Source organism: Mus caroli, unplaced genomic scaffold, assembly GCF_978045245.1.
Source record: "Mus caroli unplaced genomic scaffold, Mus_caroli_1 scaffold_6, whole genome shotgun sequence".
NCBI lineage: Eukaryota > Metazoa > Chordata > Mammalia > Rodentia > Muridae > Mus > Mus caroli.
Genome location: NW_028227261.1, coordinates 63,517,339 through 63,534,329, shown reverse-complemented (window position 1 = coordinate 63,534,329; position 16,991 = coordinate 63,517,339).

Below are 16,991 nucleotides of genomic sequence, written 5' to 3'. Positions count from 1 at the left end.
TTTTGAGCATAATATCTATGATCATTTCAGTGTGAAATTTACAGGCAAATGGATGGAATTAGAAAATATCATCATGAGTAAGGTAACCCAGACACAAAAGAATACACATGGTATGTACTCACTAATAAGTGGATACTAACCCAAAAGCTCAAAATGTCTACGATACAACCTATCAACAGAACATATGGAGCATAGGAGGAAGGAAGATCAGGGGGTGGATGCTTCAGGCCTGCATGGGGGAGGGGATGGCAGACAGGACAATTGTGGGAAATGGAAGGAAGGTGATAAGGGAGGAAGAAAGGAGGAGGAGGAAATAAGGGTGGCAGAAGGTAAGGACTTCTTCTGGAGGAGAATTCAGAGAGGTACAGAGGGTCAGGAAATCGAATAAAAATAGTAGGGGGTGATGAGGAACTGGAAATAGCCACTGGAGGGTCCAGAGGAACGTGAGGCTCTCAGGACCCAACAGGGATGACTTTAACGGGAATGCACAGAGAAGGTAGCAGTAGTGCCATACCCACTCCAGTAGTGATTTGCATGACAGGCCCAAATGCTTGGATGCAGTCCCAAGGCGAAAAGTTCACGGAAACTTAGTCTCCTGGAACCCTGGCATCCCATATAACGAATGCTCCAAACTTTCCTTGGGAATGGATCTGGGTGGTTTCTTTCAGTATTGTTTTGTTATAGGTGCCTCCAAGCAATGACTTGTCAAATACCTAAGCAAAATTGAACTTTGCTTCCTGGCCTTCACCAATGCCCTATGTAGTCCTTGACCTGACCCGGGCTTGGAATTCAGTAAGAATATTACCTATTCAGTAACATTCAGAATTGCCTCTAGTATTGTAAGAGAGATAGTGAAAGAAATCAGGCATTACTCTCTAATACATAGAGTTAGAAATCTCAGAGCAAGCTTAGCAAAGGAAGTTTAGAATCCTTATTATAGTTATGTATGGCAGACTACATTACTTATTAGTAGAAAGTTCCCCCACACAATCACTTAGAATAAAGTCAAGTCACTCCCATATACAGGAATTTACAGTGGTTTAGGAAGTAGATAGGGCTGTGGTTTGAGGAGGAACTAGAGTACTGAAGTACTCATGAGAAAGTTAGCTAGAGTGGAACTCCTTAATTAGAACTATGGCTTGGGTGTGAAAGCCCTTGCCCCAGGAGTGTAAAGACCTCACACCTGGATTCTAAAAATATAGCTGACCTTCGATAGAGCTGACTTTGTCTCAGTCGTTCTATTGCCCAGTTCCTGCCAGTCTTTAGGTTTGCATTCCTCTGTTTTGTATAAGAGTCATTAAGCATCCTGTAACCTCACTGTACTTTTCCAATGTGTCACCTAATTTTCCTATTTTCTTCTGTATTAAAAGTCTGGTGCTTGCTTCAAGAAATTACATTCAGATACCACACTCCCTTGTGTCTGTGTCCATTTGTTACCCTTTTAGCTGATACTGGAACCCTGATTTCTCCCCCAGATTAAGGGGGGCTGACTGAGGCAGGTCCGTGGCATGGTAGAACTTGTGGAGACCACCTCCAATAGATAAACATGACCCCTGGAGCCACCCACACATCTCAAAATTTTTAGTTAACCCAGAAATGTTCCCGTCCAAAGGAAGAACAGGGACAAAAAAATGGAACAAAGACTCAAGGAAAGGCCAACTGGGAATGGCCCCATCTGGGGATACATCATGTCTGCAGACGCCAAACCCAACACTGCTGCCATGGTCAAGAGGCAGTTGCAGACAGGAACCAAGTGTGACAGTTCCTGGGGAGGTCTGGCCAGCAACTGACCAAAGCAGAGGCAGATGCTTGGAGCCAACCATTAGGGTGAACTCAGAGAACCTGTTGGGGGAGTTGATAGAAGGACTGGAGGAATGGAGGGGCATTGCAACCCCATTAGAAGAACAGCATAGACTGGCCTGACCACCCAGTTCTCCCAAAGTCTAGCCCACCAACGAAGGAGTGTACCTAAAGGGATCGATCTTTGGCTCCAGATACTTATGTAGCAGAGGATGGCCTTGCCCAACAGCAATGGGAGGGGAAGCCCTTGGTCCTGGGGATGTTGAATGCCCCAGAGTAGGGAAATGCTGGAGTGGTGGGGCAGGAGAGTATGGATGGGTGGGGAAGCACTCTCATACAAGGAAAAGGGAGTGGGGAGGGCAGATGTGGAATGGGGGTGGCAGAGGGGTAAGCAGGAAGTGAGATGTCATGGGGTTGGGGGTTGGTGGAGGAGGATAACTGGGAATTGGGCTATCATCTGAGATGTAAAGAAATGGAATGATTAATAATAATAAAAGAAAAATTAAAAAAAGAAAAGGAAAGACTGATATTGTTTTTCCCCTACCTCTTGTCTCTCTGCTCTCTGTCAACTCAGGAGACCAATGGGCCAATGCCTTACCCCTTCAATATTCAAATATGAGCTAAAGGTTCTGAGTGTCTTTATGAAGAAGTGAGTAACTCTCCATTGCAAGGGTGAAAAAAGGAACAGAGGAGACAATGAAAAAGCATATCAGAAGGAACAGAGGAAAAATTCTTTCTTAGGATGTATTTTCTTTACATAAAAATTCTAAAATTGTGTCAACATTTTTATAATATAATAGACACAAATCAAGGACTGAAGAGTGATCTATTCTGATGATAGTATAGAGTTATCAGACTGGCACCATTTAGATTAGAGTGGATCAAAATTTGTATTGTCTGTTTCCATTGAAACTTGCTGCTTATGTCTTAAGAGGTTTAATAATATTGTTCATCTGTCTACATGCTTACTTATAGCATCTTGTTTCCAGTCTAGGTATGTTTTTAATCTTCTTGCCTTTCTAATTCTACAGCCCTAATGATAATAATTCACTAAACTTTAGTTCTAAGTTTTGATCTGTTGTAGCATAGCATAGTATTCTATCCACTCTGATACTCATGTGGCTTGTTGCTGAATACAATATACCATAATAACCAACTAAAGTAAATTATTGTATTTGTAGCAATAGTGTTATTTCGTTAATAGAGTACCAAAGAAAAACAGAGTGCTTATGTGCATTTTTCTAGGGTAGATCCTGGCTAGTTATTTAAGTAAATTGGAATTAGTGGCATGTTCCTAAGGATTTGCCATTAGTTCACACTGTGTTGTCATAAATGAATCACTATGAACTGTTGCTTTCACATTGCACTATGTTGCTCTTGGGTTGGTTTTGTTTCTTGCCACAGTAGTGATTGTTTGGTTATTTTTGCTACACTTTGTGTTTCTTAATAGAGTTTAGTCACTTAGGTAGGTGCCTTTGTTAGATAATACATGTGTGAATGCCTCTAAAAGTTGGAAAGAAGGATCTCTATTTCAGTAATTATTCTGTAATAATTTTCACTTTTTAACAGATTGACTAATGTTTATTTTACTACATGATTTCCATAAAGTCTACCAATCTCCATTTTTATAGTTCTGTGCTTTCTCAGGTGTTTCACGCATTCTTCAGTCTGGATATTAGTCTGAGGCCAAATTTGTGTCACTCACAACATTTAGAGCCAGGACATATAATAGTTAAACTAAATGACTTTATTGGCCTTGTAGATCGCATACTCTTGTACTGTATGTGTATAATTAGATTCCAGCATAATTTTCCATAATTCACTGATGATGAAGGTATGTGTTTGTTCTTTTGTAACACAGTTATTTATACTTCTGACCAATCCAGTTCAGTCAGTCAACAGGGTCTGAAGGGAGGGAGTGAGGACTGAAAAGAAAAAGACATTGAAACAACACTATAACATGGCCCCAGCCAGTACTGAAGCTAAAGCGGGTTTATTTTTCTCCAGTCTGCTTCTATACCATTCTAGGTACATGCAAATAATGTGGTCAGTCCTAAGGCATAAACAAAGTAGTCAAGGAACAATAAAGGCATACATAGTGCGGGGGAACAAACAAAGCATAAACAAAGGTCACTATATTCAGGGTCTTACCATAACCCACCAAGATACAAAGAACACATTTCTCAGCTGTATTCATCTTGAGCCTATTTCCTTGTCCTAGCCCAATGTCAAATTCCTGCCAAATTCCTAGAAGTGTTCCCCAAAGCTCTCCATACATTTCATAGCTCAAATAACTCATTATAAATTGGCTATGGAATAGATATCATACTAAAAATCCAACCATCATTTGGTATGAAACAATGGGAAATACAGAGGAAGCAAAAGCTTGAATCTTAATTCAAATTACCCTATGCAGTTGAATTTCTGACTAAAAAAGTCCCAGTGGCAAATTCTAAGGCATGAGAGACTTCTGTGCTATCCAGAGGTTATGATGACTCAGTCTCCTCATTTGAACTTTCAGCAATTGGTGGCACAGCAGATTGGTCTGTTTTTCTTCATATACTGTTTGTTCTTTTCTAGGCCACATTCTATCTTTCTTCTATCTCATTGGTACTTGTACTTGAGTAAGTCACTATAAAGATCCTTTCCCAATTAGTATTTCTTTATTTTACTGTTTATAATCTTAAACTGAAATATACTGTTCATTCTCATTACATTTGCTGTTATTCTCTCCAGGGTTAATATTCCTCTAACTATGTCTGGTTTTTGTTCTGCATAATGAACTTTAGTTTCAGTCAATAACTGATAATGATAATTATTTGTCTGCCTGCTCACTAAAGTATAAACACCCCCCACCAAATTTTATCTATCCTCTTACCTTATATCTTTTTCTAAAACCAAAATCTCACTTCCTTTCTCTCATATTCAAAATATTATCAAGCACCCTCTGTATTTGTTATTAACAATGCTTAGTCTCACCTACCTTTCTCCACATCACTATAAGGACCCCATCATAATTTCCATAGAGTATTAATTAGTCTCCTGATAGGTTGGGTTCTCTAGTGCTACTCTTAATTCTTGATAATATAGATTCTTCTTGGAAGACTGAATGGCCTTACAAAACATCAAAGTTCAATTTCTCTCTTCAAGGTGTGAGTGTTTTTCCTTTAAGATGTAATTCAATAATATTGCCACACAGGCCCTCATGAAGTTGACTTTTCAAATCGTTGTAATTATCCTCTCTAAAATTCTGTATTTCTCTTATTCTGTGCACAAAGCAATATTAGGCAAAAGAGCAAGGGCTAAATCTGTGATTCTCAGAATCTTATCTCCATTAAAATATATGACAAGCAATAAATACGTATACATTGGCTGTCTAGTGAGAAAATGAAATTTAAATTAAATATTAACTCAAATTTAATGTGCTTTAAATAACCATACAAGAATCAAAGAATTTTTCTTTCTTTCTTTCTTTCTTTCTTTCTTTCTTTCTTTCTTTCTTTCTTTCTTTCTTTCTTTCTTTCTTTCTTTTTTGGTTTTTCAAGACAGGATTTGTCTGTGTATCCTTGGTGGTCCTGGAACTCACTCTGTAGACCAGGCTGGCCATGAACTCAGAAATCTGCCTGCCACTGCCTCCCAAGTGCTGGGATTAAAGGCATGTGCCACCACTGCCCGGCTGAAGAATTTCTTAATTTTTGTTCTATTCAATAATATTTGGTATAGAAAGATGTGCAAAATTCTGTGGTAAATTGAATTATTAAAATTTAGAATTCAAAGCTAATCAGTTACCTTTCCTGATTTATTTTTGTCCCCTAAGGCATTCTTCTCTAGTTATGAGTCTGTGATTTTCCATGTGTATCAGGATATAAGTAGTAGTCTCTCATATCTATTTTCAGACAATGGATTTATATACTCAGTTGTCCCTGTGAAAGATTTCCTACAGTGCAGAAATGTTACTGTGACCTGTCATCTTTTTTCTGTAATTTCAGATGATGTGTGACTTTCGTGTTTTTCACGATGAAGAAAGATGAAGAAGAAGAAGAAGAAGAAGAAGAAGAAGAAGAAGAAGAAGAAGAAGAAGAAGAAGAAGAAGAAGAAGAAGAAGAAGAAGAAAGAAAGAAAGAAAGGAAGGAAGGAAGGAAGGAAGGAAGGAAGGAAGGAAGGAAGGAAGGAAGGAAGGAAGGAAGGAAGGAAGGAAGAAAGAAGAAGAGGAAGAAAGAAGAAGAGGAAACACAGAAAGATACAGGTAATTGTAATCTATTGGTAATGCATGAGGAGATCAGAAGTCAACAGTGAAGATTTGAGTGTGAGAATTTAGTTGGTGAAATGCTGTGGTATTTTGTCTTTTGGATATTTTGACAAATTCATAAATAAGTCCATATTTCAGTAATGAGTTTCATCTTGCTGAAGTTATGGCCTTCAACACAGTTCAGGATAATTGTTTGTGAAATAAGTTATAAAATACCTGTTATATGACTACTATACATAAGTTTTTTGCTTCCTCAAGAATTGCAGACAAATTGCCAGTACTGGCCATACAAACTCTTCTCTGGATATAACAAAATAAGTTGTAGGTCCCAATAAAAATTTTGGTAAGCACTTGGTGCACAGACCACAAATTCATCTTAATATGTGTAACTGTAAGTTTTAATCTTTATATATCTATAGAAAAATATATCTCCAGCTATCTACATAGAACATGCAAATAAAGAAAACACATGTAGGAGGAGATCTGAAGTATTTGCTACCTTTTTGTGCAGCTGTGTATCTGCCTGCCTGCCTGCCTGCCTGCCTGCCTGCCTGCCTGCCTGTCTGTCAGTTTTGTATCACACAATAACTGCATTGGTGTAAGAGATTATTTCTTTTTGGTATCCATATAGATTGTAGAATGACTGACACATAGCACATATACAGAAAATATTTTAAGTAGGTAGAGAAAATTTTTCTCCTTATGGTCCTATTTCACACTAAACAAGATTGTAAGCTTTAGCACTTGGATACATACTGTTATGCTAAATATATTAGAAAGTATTATTACTGCAGGTATTTTTTCAAATTAATTGTTTACTCCTATGAATATTTGAATGTTCTTTTTTACATTCTGACATTTAAAAATACCAAATGTAGAAATATATTTTGTATTTTCCCAAACAAATGCATTTTGAAGCATGGCATATTGTAAAAAATGGATTCTTTGTCTTTGTCTCTGCCTCTGTCTCTGTGTCTGTCTCTGTCTCTCTGTCACTCTCTAAATGGCTAGTGTTTTATGTTTAATGTCAATCAATGATATCTATTTCTACTTTCTTGTCTGCTGTAGACCTGCCTTTAGGAGAGTTCTTTGTGCCCATTATATGCCCCTCTCTAATATTAATGATTAGATAACATTAGTCCTTGGATGGGTCACTGAAAGCTATAGTCATAAATTACCAATGCCTTTTAGGCTCAGTTTTTGTGATGGTTTGATATCAGAAGAAGAGTTCCTTTTAAGTCTGAATGAATAATAACCAGTGGTTCTTTTTGTGCCACGTACCACCAACACTCAGTTACACGGACCTAGTTCTAAGTTATCAGGTTATACAGCCCATTACCTCCTACCCTTCCTTTTCTCACTATTTGACTGGAAGTAAAAATAAAGCCCTTTGTGAAGTCAATCAGGATAAATGCAGGTGGTCCACTTTCTAGGTATTATTATATTTCATTAACACTTCCATGAGAAACATGTTAGAGGTTCTATTGCGATAAAATGTCATTGACCAAAATCAATTTGGGGAATTAAGGATTTATTTGAGCTTGAACTTCCACAGCACAGTCAGATACTGTGTAGAGTCATAGCAAGAACACAGTGCAGGAACCTGTAGTAGGAGCACGTACACACTCCATGGACATGGACTGCTTAGTGGCTTTCTCCCTATGGCTTGCTTAGACTGTGTTCTTATTGCATCCAGAACCACCAGCCTAGTAGTTGACACCTCCAATGATGGTGTGAACTCTCCCACATGAATCACTAACTAAGAAAACATACCTCCAGTCTCTGGAGGGTTAGATGCATCTCCTTGGACTGAAGCCAAACCCAGCAGTTCTTTGCTGTATATGTGTTAGGGGCCTCATATCAGCTGGTGTATGCTGCTTGGTTGGTGATCCAATGTCTGAGAGATCTCATGGAGACAGGGTGTGGGGAGGAGGTATGGGATGTGGAACAGTTGGATAGTGGACTGGGAAGGGAATAAAATCTGGAGTGTAAAATAAAAAAAAGAAAAATAATTTAAAAAAGAAAAGAAAGAAAGAACGAAAGAAAAAGTGCTACAGAATTATACACAGACCAGAGTGGTGGCGACATTTTCTCAAAGTATCCTCTTCTTTTTTTTTTTTTTTTTGATATCATTGCTATTTTTAGCCTTTATTTTTTTTAATTTTTAATATTTTTATTACATATTTTCCTCAATTACATTTCCAATGTTATCCCAAAAGTCCCCCATAGCGCCTCCCACTTCCCTACCCACCCATTCCCATTCTTTTGGCCCTGGCATTCCCCTATATTGGGGCATATAAAGTTTGCAAGTCCAATGGGCCTCTCTTTCCATTGATGGCCGACTAGACCATCTTTCGATACATATGCAGCTAGAGACAAGAGCTCCGGGGTTCTGGTTAGTACATCATGTTGTTCCAACAATAGGGTTGCAGATCCCTTTAGCTCCTTGGGTACTTTCTCTAGCTTCTCCATTGGGAGCCCTGTGATACATCCAATAGCTGACTGTGAACATCCACTCCTGTGTTTGCTAGGCCCCGGCATCGTCTCACAAGAGACAGCTATATTTGGGTCCTTTCAGCAAAATCTTGCTAGTGTATGCAATGGTGTCAGCATTTAGAAGCTGATTATGGGATGGATCCCTGGATACGGCAGTCTCTAAATGGTCCATCCTTTCATCACAGCTCCAAACTTTGTCTCTGTAACTCCTTCCCTGGGTGTTTTGTTCCCAATTCTAAGAAGGGGCACAGTGTCCACACTTTGGTCTTCATTCTTCTTGAGTTTCATGCGTTTAGCAAATTGTATCTCATATCTTGGGTATCCTAAGTTTTGGGCTAATATCCACTTATCAGTGAATACATATTGTGTGAGTTCTTTTGTGATTGTGTTATTTCACTCAAGATGATGCCCTCCAGGTCCATCCATTTGGCTAGGAATTTCATAAATTCATTCTTTTTAATAGCTGAGTAGTACTCCATTGTGTAAATGCTTGTGGCAAGTTGACATAAAACTAGACAACACAAAACATGATTGGTAAAACACATGAGGATATACTCTGTACTATGCTCTCTAATCTTGAGTTAAACTTCCTATTTTTTTCCTCTATCACCAATCAGTTCCCTCTCCTGAGAATGTACTCATGGAAAAGAATTACCCCAAACCAATTTTTTCTCCACATATAAATGTGAAATCATCATATAAAGATATAACTTCTTAAATATCAGGAACAGCTGTGTCCATTGTATTTAATGAGTTTACTGTGCTGTCTGTGATGGAACAATCCTAGAACACTTATGCATTTAGAAAATTTGTTAGAGCATGGTAGAATAAAATAAGCACTCATTCTTGGGAATTTAGTCCCAGTGACAGTTTAGAATTTCAGGCCTGTTGTACCTAGCATGGATGAATTATGTCACAAACTTTTCTTTTGTATACACTTAAGGATTTGTCTCAATCAATTGAAAACTAAAGAACATGCCTTTGTAGTCTTTGGAAGATGGATTTTTTAAAAATAAATTTTCTACATTATGACTTAAGTGGTCAGCAATAGAACATTATTATGCAGAAAATAGGGAATTGTTGAATGCTATTGTATTGCTATTTGTATTTTATGACAGCAATCAGAGGGAATTGTGAATGGATAATTTTTAAAAGAAATACAGAAATCTGTTCATATATCTTTTGTAAATTATGGAAAACAAATTTTCTTCATCTTAGATTATGAATCACAGAATTGGCAATTGTACTGAAGAATTTATTTGAACTGAAATAATCAGACTGTCCTCGATGACCATCTGACCAATTTGGCTATTACCAAAAGAATTTTGCAATGTCTATATGTCTCTTTATCGGGGCCTTATATATTTTCATTTTCCTTGACATGTGAAATTGAAAACCACAAGAGCTCAGATTATTCTTGATCATTTTGGTAACATCTCGCTTTCATGAAAATTGTTTTCTCAATCTTGTATTTTGTTTTGTATTATATCAAATAATGATCTTCAAATTTAAAGTTTCCCCCACTTTTATAATATATAATTGTGAGAATATACTATTTTTTTCTTTTTTCTTTTTTTAATTAGATATTTTCTTTATATACATTTTAAATGCTATCCCGAAAATTCCTTTAGTTAGAACTAAAGAACTAAACAAATCTTATCAGAGACAGTAAGGAGAATTCTTTAGGAAAAAATTAAGGTGTCTCTAGTAAGACGAGGTCAACAATACGCCTGCTGTGATGATTCATGAGAACGTTTAGGTTGAATGGTGAAGTGTGGCATTTTGATAGACATTGACCTAACTTTAAAAAATGCAGCACTGTATGTAAGCAGCACAATTTTGTGACGATTGAGTTATGCATAGGTAAAGATGAGCATTCTACCTTGTATGTGCTCTAAAAGTATTAAAATAAAAAACACCAGGATTTGGGGGGCTATCACATGATAAAACCATGTCTTAAACTGTGTACTGCCTGAACCAAAGTTGCCTTGGAAAATATAAATTTCAGTTTATCAAATTGCAGTCAGATAACTGATTAGAAAAATATTCACCAGGGAGCAAATGAGGAGTTAAACGCTTGCTGAGCCAGCATGAGGACCTGAGTTTGAAACTTAGCACCCACATAAAAGGGAGAGTATTACAATGTAGCCCCAAAACTTGGAGAAGTGGGGTAGCAGAGAAAGTGGGATCTAGGGGCTTACTGTCAAGTGGCAAGTTGTAGTGTAAGAGACAATTGTGTCTCAAAAACTAAGGTAAAGAGTTATTGACAAAAGACCTGATAGTGAGTGACTCACTATCTCCACACAGGTATACATGTGTGAGCACATCCTTACATACGAGTATATGTAGTACACACACACACACACACACACACACGTACATGCACACACACACATGAATAACAAATGAATAAAATAAATAGAATTCATGCTATCACAGATGTTAGCACCACACAAAATATCATTTCACCTTGAGGATTAAGTATATATGTACTTTTATTTATTTTGTGCCTTCATTTAATATGCCACATTACTGAGCTACACTACAAAACAGCATTTCTTGCTATGAGAGACTAACCCGCTTCTATGAAGATATATATTTAGCTAAATTGTAATTATCTCCTAAAATGTGGCGATGTTTCTACCCTGATGATTTTGATGCTTTATCTTTATGCGTTATTATCAATTCATTCAGAGACATGATTGCCATTTCGGGGAATTAAGTTTTCATAAACGCAAAACACCTTTGCTGTGTTCTAAATGCACCTCTTCTGTTTGTTTATTATCTGTTCTGCCCTCTCCTCTCCCCAAGGACATCACAGCTGATACATATGCTCTGCTCTTATGGAAATCACCAATACTCTTCTTCACTGAGTCAGCATATATATGATTTTTTTCCACTGGATCAATTTGTGTAAACATAACTAAGATTTTAATTTTAAATAAACACAAACTCTTTCATCTGGCTCTAGATTAAAGTTGCAAAAAAGAGAAATTTATGTGAGATTTTGAAGGTTACAGTCCAGCCCAATCATGTCTCTCTCAAGGTTATTCAGAATGAATGTAGTGGCCCATAGGTAGATATCATTAAGCACCAGTGTTCCTTTGCTTCCTTCTGTAGAATTAGATGTATGCACATGCTATGGTCTGGTACAGCGTGCTCCCTCTCTTTTATGTTCTTCGTGGCAACTCCTGTATCATTATCATTAAATCCAAACCTATACAAGATGAAGAAGCCAAGGTTCTTTTCTCATTATGGCTACACTTCTACAGAGGGTTCCACATCACTCTGCAAGCTCTATTTGTCTTACCCCAATGTTTCAGGAAGGTTAGTTAGTAATACCATTTTTCTTTACAGCTCCCTCTGTGTTATTGTCCCACCATCTTCTTTAAAGACGTAATCTCAGCTGTAAAGTTGCTTTTCTTATAATTCTGGCAATGATTTGACTTTCATGATTGAATCTTCATTGATAATAAACAAACATAAACTCTTTCTACAATTTGTTCTAATATTAATAGATTAATGGAGAATTATCATAACTTCCTGACCATATATTACCCTATATGATTAATTTCCTTTGTGCTTATAACTCCATGATAGCCTTGTTAACATTTGCTTTTCCCAACCTTTAATTCTTTCTTAACATGTCTGATGATACTCTGACCTCCCAGTGGGCATCACCTGTACCTTCCCTGTAAAATGTAAGATAACTTCATTTTCTGTGTTATTCTTTTTAAACATGTTCAGGTAGCCTCCTGTCTTACCTTACATTTTAAATGACGAGCAAACTGTGTTGATCACATTTTGCAAAGTTATGTCTAGAATCCAGCATGGATTCCAAAGCTTGTCATATTTGATTGCCTTCATTTAAACTAAATTTAGTATATTTCCCTTCAGATAAATGTCTTGGCTTCCAAATTTTCTTTCCTATGTTCATTGCAGATGATTCAGCTATCCAGTTTTTTTTATGATATAAAGAATAAGGGATAGCATTGGAAATGTAAATGAAATAAATACCTAATTAAAAAAAGAATGATAATTCTTATGTTTAAATTCTTATGCTCAAATTCTCTATTTACATTAAAAACAAAGCTGAAATTCTTCCATTGACTCACAAGAAACTAAATAAACTGAGGTCTGTGTCCCTTTGCTCTCCTTCTTCCCCATATTCCTAGAAGACTTCCTTTCCTTTTCCTTAACCAGGTATCATTTGACCTTTGACTTCACTGATGGTGAGTATTCTACCAATATGAACTTGGATAATTCGTTCACTCACTATCTAGTATTTACCCAGATCCAATATTTACTATAAAACTGGATTGAGGTGAACCTAATATTATAAAAAGTCTTTGCACCTTAGTTATATATACTTACTAGACCTCAAGTTAGTCTAAGCTTAAGAAATATGTATCAATTACTACTAGCATGTGACTTATTTATCCAATACATACATGTTTTAATTTTTGTATATATCATTTAAGAATTAAGTTTCAGTTGAATAGATTATTTATATGCTTTTGCCCTGGATGTATTTAGTATGTATGTCAATTGTGTATATTAATGTGCAGTATGTGCATGTGTATTGTATGTGTGTGTGTTTATGCATATATTCCACAGCATGTGTATGGAGGTAAGAAGACAACAGCAGAAGTTTGTTCTCTTCTTCCACTATGTAGGTCCCAGGGATCAACCTCAGGTCATCATGCTTGGTACTGAATAATTTTTCCCATCTACATTTTGTCTTTTGAACATTGGGTTATGCAAAGTTCATAGGATGGTGCCTGACCCATAGCAGGCACTTTATAAACAGTGCCATGAAGATTTTACCACAGTCATTCTCAACCTATTAATTCCCAGGCATTTTTCTGGTATATAAGGTCATTTTTTTTTTTTACCTATGATCTTTTGCTTTATGAGTCATAGAGCTGCCTGTTACATAATTTAGAAATGCTTTGATATTTCTTGTTTGTCACTATCTATTATCTACAGCCATCATAAAATATGACTTGGAAATCCCCTTTGATGAGACAGAGCTTTTGAGAATATTCCTTGTGTTCATACAACACTTCACTGTAAGTCACATTTCCTACTTAGAGTCTCCTGCAGAATGGCATCATCATTTTACTCTATTTTTTCATTCCTCTTATTATTAGCCAAAGTGCTCTGCATTCTCTTTTTCCTGTATCTCTCTGTTACTGTAAATACTATTGATATACAATTTGTTCTCCTGTCATTCCCTTGCCTGGCATTCCTGTAATGGTATCAACCTTCTGGGATCTGGCTTTGTCCAATAGCTTATGCCCTTTGTTTCCCGTGTCTACTGTTAAATTTCTCAACTTCATGTCACATGCCATGTATTTCTACTTGTCACTCCACTCAGGGAACACTATCTCTCACAGCCAGAAATATGCTTTGTTTTTCTGTTCTTTCTGTCTCTGTCTCTCTCTGTCTCTCTCTGTCTCTGTCTCTCTTGGTCTGTCTCTCTGTCTCTGTCTCCCTGACTCTATTGTGTACACATGCATGCATGTAGAAGTCAGATTTCAACACTGAATTCCTTTGTAAATCATTATCTAAGTTATGTTTGAGATATCATTTATTTTACTTCACTAAATCTAGAGTTCATTGATTAGAGTAGATTGGCTGGCTAGTAAGGTCTTGGTGTTCTTCTCTCCGTGCCTCTTGACACCTGCTTGGCCTTCTGTGTGAGTTCTGTTGAACTCACATGATTCACATGACTCACATGACTCAACATGACTACTCATGCTTGACAAGCAAATCACCTACTGAGCCATCTCTCTGTCATTTGGGGTATAGAAAATATATAATTATGCATTCAACCCTGACATTTGTGATCTATTTTACCTAAAATAAAATCATCTAGGCTGTTTTAATGTTTCTAGAGAAGAACAGAAAAATATGTTTTAATTACTCAAATAAAAAACCATGACTGTAAGAGTATTTCATTTCATGAATTATCTTGCAAATATGTACTAAATGATGAAATGGAGATAGAGATGATAATCTTTAGAAAGAAAATGTAAAACAGTATTGATAACTGCAAGCACATATTGTAATCAGATTATACTGGATTGACAGATATACTCACAGTTTGAGTTGACCATTTCCTTTTGCAACCTTTCAGTGGCTGTGTGTTTCTCAGATTATCTAAGTGCTCTACACCTAGTTCCTCCAATACACTTAATATTTTCATGTTACTTTTTCTTAACACTTTGCAGAGCCTTTATAATCTCAAACACACTGCCTTCAGTGTCTTTTTGTTAGTAATTATCTCTGAAAGCTTATGCTTTACTTTTGTTTTCGTACTCTTACTTGGAGAGTGATCACATTTTTCTTTGAGAGCTTTACACAATGAGGAAAATCCAGTAACTGCACGGGGCTTCCATGTGAACAGGCTCTTTCTTCGCACTATGCAATGGCTCAGAAAGGAAGTGTGTTTCAGTGTGTTCACAATAAATCACATGCATCTTATATAGTTGCTATTCAGTTAAAATTTAAAGTAATTGAAATATTGACTATATAAGTGTACTTCTGAAAAACTAAAGAAATAGTAAGCTGTGTAATCCTGGGATGCACAGATAAAACTAGATATGATTGGAAAAAATTGGCAGTTGAGCAAAAAGAATAACAGACTACTGAAATAAATTGAAACTCATTGAAAATGAAAATTGAAAAAAACATGCTTTTTCATTAGTATGACTAGAGTTCTGAAAAGAACATGAAGGTTAACCTAAGTGATGTGTATGTTTACTTTACTGGACAGTAACTTTAGAAGAAGCAATATGTCTGGTCCTTTATCTTCATGAGTTCTTCTCTGAAAATGTTCATCCAAAGACTGTTTTTTCATCACCAGAAAGATGAAGCGGGGTGGGGAGGGTATACAAATGAACCATATACTTATGTACTTAACCACATGTTTTCAGAAAGCTTTTGAAGCAGAGGAGTGGTGGAATTTTCTGTTCCTAAAAGGTCTTTCAAAGGAGATATGACTAAGAGAAGGAGAAGTTTCATGTTATACTCTTAGATAAATCACCATTGCAGATCCAACTATAGCCTTGCAGACTCAGAATTGAAGAATGCTCTTTAAGTATCATCTGTAGTGGGTTGGTCTGACACTGCTTGTATTGTAATGCTAAATATTGGCCCTTATGTCCCAATTGCCCTCAGATAGGAGAAAGTCCATACATAGTCTCAAGGAATGCTATGTGACCTTTCGCTCACCCTAAATTATTTCTGATTGGTGAATAAAGATGTCTATAGTCTGCAGCTGAGGAGAATTGAGATAAGTGGGGCTTGAAGTGCCCGGAATTAGGGTGTGAGGAGACCAATGAGGATGGAAAAGAAGGTGGAGAGAGAAAAAATTCCATGGGGTAAGAATCTTGAAATAATGGACGTAAGGGCTGGCTAATTGGACAGAACATGGCTAGTCATATTGGAGGTTATTGACAGGGAAATAGATATAATAGTGAAAGGGGTAGATATAAGCCTGGTTCTTGTGCTTACTAAGGTTTATTGTAAGTATAAAAGTTGTATGTGCCTTTTATCTGGGAACTGAATAATGTAAAGAGGGATAGAAGCCCCTTAATTGCACTTAAATATTTCAACAACACATTGGCACCCAATATGGGGTTTCTTGTTGTATTTCTCCTTTGACCTGAAGTCTGGGCACCTCAAGATCTGTTTATCTCAATTCTAACTAGGTATAGGCTGTTTGCATCTTTATTTGTTGATCAGAAATAACTTGTGGGGCAAGATCACATAGTGTTACTTGGGTCTACATATGGACTCTCTCAGGGGGCAATCAGTCCTTAGGGACCAACATTTAGCTTTGCAATTCCAGCAGCATCAGACCACTCTACTACAGTCATAAATTATATTAGACTGTATACAAAGCTAGCTAATGCTCAATTGATTGGGTAAAATCTAGATAGTTTCAGCATTTCTCCTATATGGGGAGCAGTGGAAGCAAGAGACACTTCACTCATACCATTTTAAACCCAGAACTAATATGGACTTTGATTGTTAAAAAGAGTATATATAGTCTTAAGAAAATGAGTGGGAAATAGATGAACAAAAGATAAACAGAATATTTCCCTGAAGACTTAGTGGAAAAAAGGCAAATATCTGAAAATGACTTTTTATGAGAAACAGATGGAGACTTAAGAAGACATCTGTGTCGTGACATCTAAAATATGGAGTAGACAGGAGTCATGGATGAGAAGAAACTTGAGCATCAGTATGTAAATCTTCTTTCTCTTTTCCAAATACGATCAAATGTAAAAAAAAATACAAAAACAGACGGGGAATTCAGTAATTTTTTTATGGAAATTATGGGAGAATGCCATCCATCTGCCAGAAACATCAAGGATAGAACAATATTACATGAAGGCACTGGGAAATCCCTTACAATCTCTTTCTAGAGAAAAAA